The sequence below is a fragment of the Loxodonta africana genome, chromosome 27 (assembly GCF_030014295.1).
Source record: "Loxodonta africana isolate mLoxAfr1 chromosome 27, mLoxAfr1.hap2, whole genome shotgun sequence".
Taxonomy (NCBI): domain Eukaryota; kingdom Metazoa; phylum Chordata; class Mammalia; order Proboscidea; family Elephantidae; genus Loxodonta; species Loxodonta africana.
In genome coordinates, this window is record NC_087368.1 from 27,558,620 (window position 1) to 27,566,451 (window position 7,832).

The 7,832-nt window shown below is 44.5% G+C and overlaps 1 protein-coding gene across 2 annotated transcripts in view; it reads right to left on the minus strand.

Annotated features, from left to right (window-relative positions):
* AZI2 (5-azacytidine induced 2) overlaps window positions 1-2,202 on the minus strand; it is a 25,945-nt gene extending 23,743 nt beyond the window's left edge. Inside the window, exon 1 of one of the 2 annotated variants that reach the window (XM_064277413.1) lies at window positions 2,002-2,202. The gene's annotated coding sequence lies outside the window, so the exon portion shown is untranslated. Of the gene's footprint in view, window positions 1-1,409; window positions 1,917-2,001 lie in introns of those variants that run through there. The other variant, XM_064277414.1, reaches the window with a different exon arrangement.
* Between the last annotated feature and the right edge of the window lie 5,630 nt (window positions 2,203-7,832).

Genomic DNA, 7,832 nt, shown 5'->3' on the forward strand with positions numbered 1-7,832 from the left:
AGGCTCAAAGAGGTGAGGTAACGTTAACGTTGCCTTTGATTACATCAGTACTATGTGACAGATCTGGAGTTTGAATTAAAGCCTGTCTCATAGGTTCTTTCCTCTATTATTACTTCTCGAACTGGATCTTATTTAGAATTTCCATCAAGTTTCTACTTCCGCAAAGTCAGGGTATTCCCGTACTCACTTCCTATGATCTTCAAGATACTATGGAGCAAGGGTTATGGATTACATCTTATAAATGCAGACAGACCAACACTTAGTTCTCTTTCCCTATGTGTAGCGCAGTAAGTAGGGGCAGATACGGCCAAACTAGTTAATTTAGAAGGGATGATCAAGTGCCTTTTTTCAAGATGCTATCACTCAGTGATAAACTCAGGAAACTCTGTGGGGCAGTCCTACTCTGTCCTATAGGGTCACTATGAGTTGGAATCAACTCGGCGGCAGTGGGTTATCATTCAGTGTATGTACCTTAGCGCTCTAATGATCTATAACGCTTTAAGTGTCCAAAAGTGTGCTCAGCACCAGATATACAGTAAGAAAAGCTCCACTTTCATCTTCATGGTCCTCAGTTACCTCAGTAACTGCACTAGTCCAGAAATCAGTTTGTACAGCCAAAACCCAGTGCCATCCGACTCATAGCCAAGGAATCATAAAATTATCTTTCAAAGCCAGCACAGATATCAAGAGCAGACTATGCCTTTTCATGGCTTTCATAAAGTAATACATCGCCGTGAAACCGAGCACCCATTATACAGTAAATATTTCTGATGTTATCTATAATTTTTTTAATAGTGGTAAGACCACTATACTTCAATCCAGAATATAAGAAAAAAAATAGAAGTTACATTTTTTCTATTACTTCATGGATTATAAAGAACTTCATCACACCGTTAATCACGACAGCCCTCTGAGATGGTAATTGTTTGCCAAGTGTTTATGATATGCCATGTAGTCTAAGACAGACAAACATTAGAGAACTCAGAAGCCAAGAATGAAAATCAGCCAGTTGATCCCAGAGCCACCATAGCTCATAGAAACTATGCCCTACTCCCATTTTAGTAGAAAAAGGAGGAGGAGGTTTAGCTTCTCCTAAAGATTTGAGGAAGGAACTGGAAAATTCAGGACTCACTTCCTGGTGTTCTGACTTGATCACGGTGCTGCCTCTTTCATAGTAAAACCTTGTATTTTATAGGAGTTCCCAGTTTACAAACAGTACCCCGTTAAATTTTAACTATCCTGTGAGGAAGGCGTTATTTCCAATTTCCAAACAATAGAGGGAGTAATCACAAGTTCGGAAATTAGAACTCGAATTTAAATTTCGCCTCGAGGTCTTGTTCAATCCAATTTAAAATTCCCATAGAAGGAGGGGTCAATTTCAATCCCGGTAAGTCACTCCCTTTGATCACCTTAGTATACTTCCAACATGTCCTGGAGCAATCTGTGTTTGGATCTGTTTTAATTTTCACGGGTCGTTCAGCTCATTCGTATGTGAGTTCCCCCTCTGTTGGGACGAAGGTCTCGGTCTACCTCGCGTGTCCTAGTCACTCAGCAAACACCGTACTGAATACACAGGTCAGACACCGGAGAAACGACGACTACCGACTGTTAGCCCTTGATAATGGACACGGGTTTGATGCCCAAGGCTGGGTGCTCCAGGCAGTGCCGTCCTAGCCACGGGTCCCCCTTTCCTTTCTGGTACAAAAGCCATTCCAATGAATGAACCCCAACCGAAAGGGTCCCTGCGAAGAGGAGCACGGAGGAGGAAAAAAAGGGTGCCAATAGGGGAGCAGTGAAGTGAAGCACCAGGGGCCTGGGACTGCTGGGGAGAGGCGGGTGGCAGGGGTAGGGGTGCTCCGGGGTGGGGTGCTCTGTTCAAAAACGGGGGGCCTGCTTTTGGAGAGAAAATGACAGGTCTCTCGGGCCCAGCGCGAGGGGCGGCGGCTGGCCCCGGCACTGCCCGCACCCCCATGCCAGGCCCGGGCGCGGCGAGTCACTCACCCCGCAGCCAGGCTACGCACGGCTGCCCCCCGGGCCGCTGAGTTTCGATTCCCCAGGATTTGGAAACGGATCGAAATCAAGCCGGGTCGCCAGGGGTCACCACGGGCTTCCGGTTTCCTCGAAGGCACGGCCGCTTCCCCAGCGATGGCAGCCGCTTCGGGAGCGCCGAGGAGGGATTTCCATCGCTCGCGCCGCGACTGCGCCAGGCCCCGCGCGGCCCGGCCCCGCCGCAGGGCCCGGGAGCTCAGGGGACGCGGGGCCGAGCCGCCGGCCGACAGGGCCCGTTACCCGGCAACGCACGCGCGAGGCCCGGGCCGCCGCAGCCGGCCTGCTCAGGGCCTGCGTGGGCCGGCCGCCGCCTCGCTCGCCGCGCCGGGGAATCGATGGCGCGGGGGGCCGGGAGGACGCGGCGCGCACGACCGGAAAAGGGGCTTCCGCCGTCTGCGGGCTGCGCGCCGGGGGCGGGCGGGGAGACCGGAAGTGAAGCCCGAGGAGCAGGGAGGGCGTTCGCGACGCGGGGAAAGTGGGCCTGTCGTACTACGTGTCCCGTGAGCCTCCGCGGCGGGACGGGGCGGGGCTGGGGCGCGAGGAGGCGGAGCCGGGCCGGGTAAGCGCAGTCGGCCGCCGCGGCGGTTGGGCCCCGGGTCGCCTCAGGGCCGCCCTCTACGCGCCGCTTCGCGTGTGAGTCCTCTCGGGGCTCCCGAGTGTGGGGTGCGTGCCGGCACAGCTCAGTCGCCCCGTTACGGTTTACCGAGCTGGGGACTGGGAAACCGGTTAGATGCGGGCCCGGGGGAAGCCGTTTCGGCCCCTCGGTCCTGTCTTCGGGGCGGCGTTCCTCGACGGCCCCCGGTTACTCGGCGGGAACTAAAGCCCTGCTGGGTTTAACGGGAAATTGATGGAATGAAGGGCAGGGAGAAGGTGGCAGAGCTTCGGGGTTGTCCCCGTACGGTTTAGACCCTTGGCTATTTGTTTATCCCAAACCGTCCCCCCAGCGCTGGTGGCGCAGTGGTTAAGAGCTCGGCTGCTAACCCAGGGATGGGCAGTTCGAATCCACCAGCCGCCCCTTGGAACCCCTCTGGGGCGGTGCTGCTCTGTCCTGTAGGGTCGCCGTGAGTCGGAATCCACTCGACGACGATGGCTTTAGACTGTCCCAAAGTGCGTTGTCCCAAAGTGCGTCGTCGAGTCCCTTACACCCTTTGGGGTGGTATCACTATTTCTGCTTAAACGAGTGAACACACAAAACGGTGATTACAGGGAACTTACCTTCACTCACCGCCAGTGAGCAACACTACTGTCGTTACTCCTTTTAAGTAGTAATTTTGTCAGCTGAAGGTTTTTAAATAATGGTTTTAAGTTCAGTTGGAAGATCTTGTTCATCACGTTGTAACGCACCAGCCCAACTGTAAGCGCATGGATAGAGTAGGTTCAACTCGAGGGTCTTCTTTAAAATGTGTTTTCATTTAAATTTTAAGCCCCTCTTTGTGTTGTTGTTGTTTAGATTTAAGCGAATTTTTTCAGCTGTTTTGAACAAAGACCACACCTTAAAGTTATGTGTTCCTTTTAAAAACACTTAAATATATGTATTAAAGTAATTTAGTAAAGGGATCCACTAGATCCAATTTATTGGCCCAAGGGACGGAAGAGAGCAGTAGTCTTAATATTTGAGGCAAAGAGCAGTTCTTTACTTTTTTTGGTTGCCTCCGTAATGCGCTTTACGAATTTTCCATTTAAAACCGAACCACCAACCAGTGTGTTTTGGCCAGTTAAGTTTTGAAGAATGTTAACAAAGTAAAAGGCTTGAAGCACCCGAAGTCATCAAAAATGATAATCTAGTTTTAAAATGCAGATAGAGAAATGTTTTCTGTTTTTGAACCTTCATTCACAATTAGAATAATTTGATAATTGCTCAAAAGCAGGGAAATTCATTTTTACATTTTTTTCAAGGTAAACAAAGAGAAAATAGCATAGCTCAATATTTTAAAGTTTATCTGGTTAGTCGATTTTTTTTAAACCACAACCTTCCAGTTATAACTCTTCCCCAAAATGGGTTTTATTAAAATTATTTGCTTGTCTGCAATACATAAACTTATCATTTTAGTCAAGTAAAACATCTTAAATTTTTCTTCTTAGTGGATAGTACCCCCTAGGTTAAGACAAAATGTTACCAGATAGTCGTAGCGCTTAGCTGGAAATGATCACTGCCTGACAACTTGCGTGCATCTGTTTTAATTAACTTTGGCAAATAAAATAATTAAATTACTAAAGAAAACCTGTCAGTTTAATTATATGCATCATTAAAGTTTTATTATACTGGTTCTGCAAAAGAAATGGCCTCTGATAAATCAATAAGAAAATGTCTTGGTAAGGAGATTTTATAGGAAAAAGGAATGGTTAGATAATGAAACCCCATAAACCCGTTGCCGTCAAGTCTATTCCGAGTCATAGCCACAGAGTAGAACTGCCTGTAAGGTTTCCAAGGAGCTCCTCGTGGGTTCAAACTGCCGACCTTGTGGTTAGCAGCCAAACTCTTCACCACTAAGCAACCACTGTTAAATGACTATTGTCAAACTAGCTGGAGCCCTGATGACGTAGAGGCTAAGCATTTGGCTGCTAACCACAAGGTCAGCAGTTCGAATCCACCAGCCAATCCTTGGAAACCCTATGGGGCAGTTCTGCTCTGTCACATGGGGTTGCTATGAGTCGGAATGACTAGAGGGCACTCAATAACAGCAGACTCTTAAATGAGCTAGATGGATAGGGAGTAGCCGGTTTCCCAGAACAAGCCTTAATTTCGTTAAAGTTTATTGGAAGATTGCTTAGGCATTTTTTCAGGAATGCTCATTTTCTCCCGAGAGAGATGTGAATTACATCATCCAAAAAAAATCTGTCCAGACCAGTTTGGGACTTTTTTTTTTTTTTTAAATCGTCATTACATTTTCAGTAGCAACAATAGCAATCCGAAAATTTCAAAACAATTCACTGCATTTAAAACACATTTGTGACAGGACGTGGTCATTTTGGACTGAATTGAACACTCTTGACACCAGGCATTTTTTTTAAGTGTCCTATTTACAGAGTGTTATGAACAAAATACGAAGGGAAAGATGCCACAAGAGCTTCCCCCCACCTTTTCCTACCTCCAGCCACCGGCTCACCAAGCTCCAAGTGTTTTTCATCAGGGACAGGGCTCAGTGAAAGATATTATACTGGCTGTGGCTAGGTATACTGGGGTAGACTGGTTTTCAAAGTAGTTATCTGAACAAAGAATATGGGCTCTGGCACAACCCCTAACTGTAGCTCTGTCCCCTTCTCTTATTTTTAGTCAATCATGCATTGTTAGAAATGCATCAAATCTTATGTTTGTTTAATTATGCAGCCTGTCAAAAAAAAATAGTTTACTTTTTTTAAAATTGAGGGCTATTACCTATGTCTGAGCTGTGAAGGGTATTTATGGTTAAAGCAAAAATACAATTTTCGAGGAAATTTTTTCAAGTGAATATTTCTCATTAGTGATTTAAATTATGTATTAATTTAATTTGGTTAAAATTAAACCACCCTAAGGGTCCTTCATGTTTTCTGTTTCTTTGTTCTATATTCTGAGTACTGTGCTTTGCGTTGACCCTCAATAGATGCAGCTCATCAGTGTCAAGAGAACAGATGTAAGATGTGAGAACTGGCAAGTTGAAAAAGCAGTGCCCATCTTTTCATATTAACATCAGCTTCAGTGTCATTTCATCGGCATTGTGAAAGCATTGGCCCTCTCTTTTCCCCCACGTGTCATATGCCCAGATTAAGATCTTTAGGGTAGGAAAATGGTTTTAGTGGCATGGATAAAGAGCAGTTTCAAGAATATTACCCAAAATGATTTGGAAGAAGAAGCCTGAGTCTGGCAAAAGGTATGAAAAGCTTGTTACCCTGTGAATCTGAAATTTGTAGTAGGGAAGTTTTAGGGTAAAATTATATCCTATAATATGTTGTGTTTGAAGTAAGAGAGGTGCACTTCTTTGCCAGACCAAATTCCATCCTTTTAAAACCAATCTGGAAGGCCTCCCTCCACCTTAAAATGTTTTCTTTCTAGCATGATGTTCTAACTTCAAACTTCTATCTTACACAGAAGCTATTGAAAAATCTAGCGTTGGAGTGTAATAGTCTAAATATCCTTATGTTCTCCCAGTATTTCATCACTCCTCCCACACAAAACGCACACAGAGAAGTTTGTAAACTCAGTAACCGAGATCCGTATGTTATACTTGCGTGTGTCCAAACTTGTGTGTACCCCAGAGCAGCAGTTTTTAAAGTGGGCAGAGCAAAGCCCTTACTCTTAACCTTAGGAGGTGTGTGAAGGCTTCCCAGACGGCATGTGTGTAAGGATAGTTTTAAGAGTATTGATTTGTCAGGTTGTCAACTTGCATGTTTTCTTCCCTAAAATTGATCCAGATCACAGCCCGCCTGGTTTAGACACTGTGCCCGAACCAGGTACACTTTCCCGTTTCCTCTTTAGCAAATTCCCCTCTTTTATTCTACAAATGAAGCCCTACCTTTAGTCCTAAATCTTGATAGTGGTGTTTAGGAAGTAATGACTCTAAAGGCTCGGTAGCTAATTCTTTTGCAACCCTGGTCAGGTCAGGCGATCATTAAAAATGATTTTTGATGACATACCCCTGCATGATTTTTGGTGTGTAATGTAGGAGTTCAAAAAAATGGTAATTCCTATAATCAGAAAACCATTCCATTCTCAAATATTTGGAGTGGACAAAAACAGACACATTTATTTTCCTATGTAGATCAGGAAGAGGAAGAAATAACTGTATTTTGAGGCTTTCAAGTACACCGTAAATACCAAGAAGACAAAGTCAGCTTTTTAGAGGAAAGGCATTTCATAAAGCTACCAAATAAACTATAATGAAATGATGACATTAAACTTCAGTAAGTTCTATGGACAGAAATTAAACTAGATTTTAAAAATTTGATTATGTGAAGAAGACAGGAAAAATTTTCAAACCCATTGCATAACTCACACAATACAAAAGTGAAATTTTTGACTTGCGATTGTTACAGAGTTTAAGACAGTCTCCTAGTGTAGATTTTTTTGGAGTAGTTATGAGTAACCAATTGATGATTAAATAAAATAATGATATTTTTCTTTATTCACAGATGATATTAGCCATTTTCTCCTAAAAAAAAAAAAACATTCTCTAACAATCCCTTATAGCTTTAATAATCCCCGTCTCTCTCATCCTTTAGCCGATCTCCTCACCTGGCTTTATGGACTCTATCCCTTAGCTGTCTTTCAGGCCCAGCTTCATAGCCACAACCATACCACAGTTTCTCATCTGGACAATAGTTTCCTCTAGCTAGTGTTTCTCCTTCCAACCCGTCATTTACACTGATATCAAAGTGATCTTTTGAAAACATAAATCTAATGATTACATTTCTTCTCTCAAACTCCCAAAATTGGTGCTTAGCATGTTTTACAAGGCCCTTCTTTGATCTAGCCCAGCCTGCTTTTCCACCAGCCCTGCATATACTGCCATACTGAACTCCCTCCTTAATTTTACTGTGGGCTTTGAAGCCCACCTTTGTACGTGTTGTTTTTCCTGTTCTACCTTCTTTCTGCTAATTTGACAGATCACAACCTTTAACCTTCAATTGTTACCTCTTCTTTGCAGCCATCCATTGTTCCATCCACAATGAGGTTTACTCTGCTTTTGACTTTCAGAGCAGCTTCCACTTGCCTGTCAGCTCCTGTGGCCCAGATTTCCATGTCCTCATGCCTGCTTAGCACGGCACCGAAGAAAAATCAAATTTGTTCACTGAATTAATGAACTAAT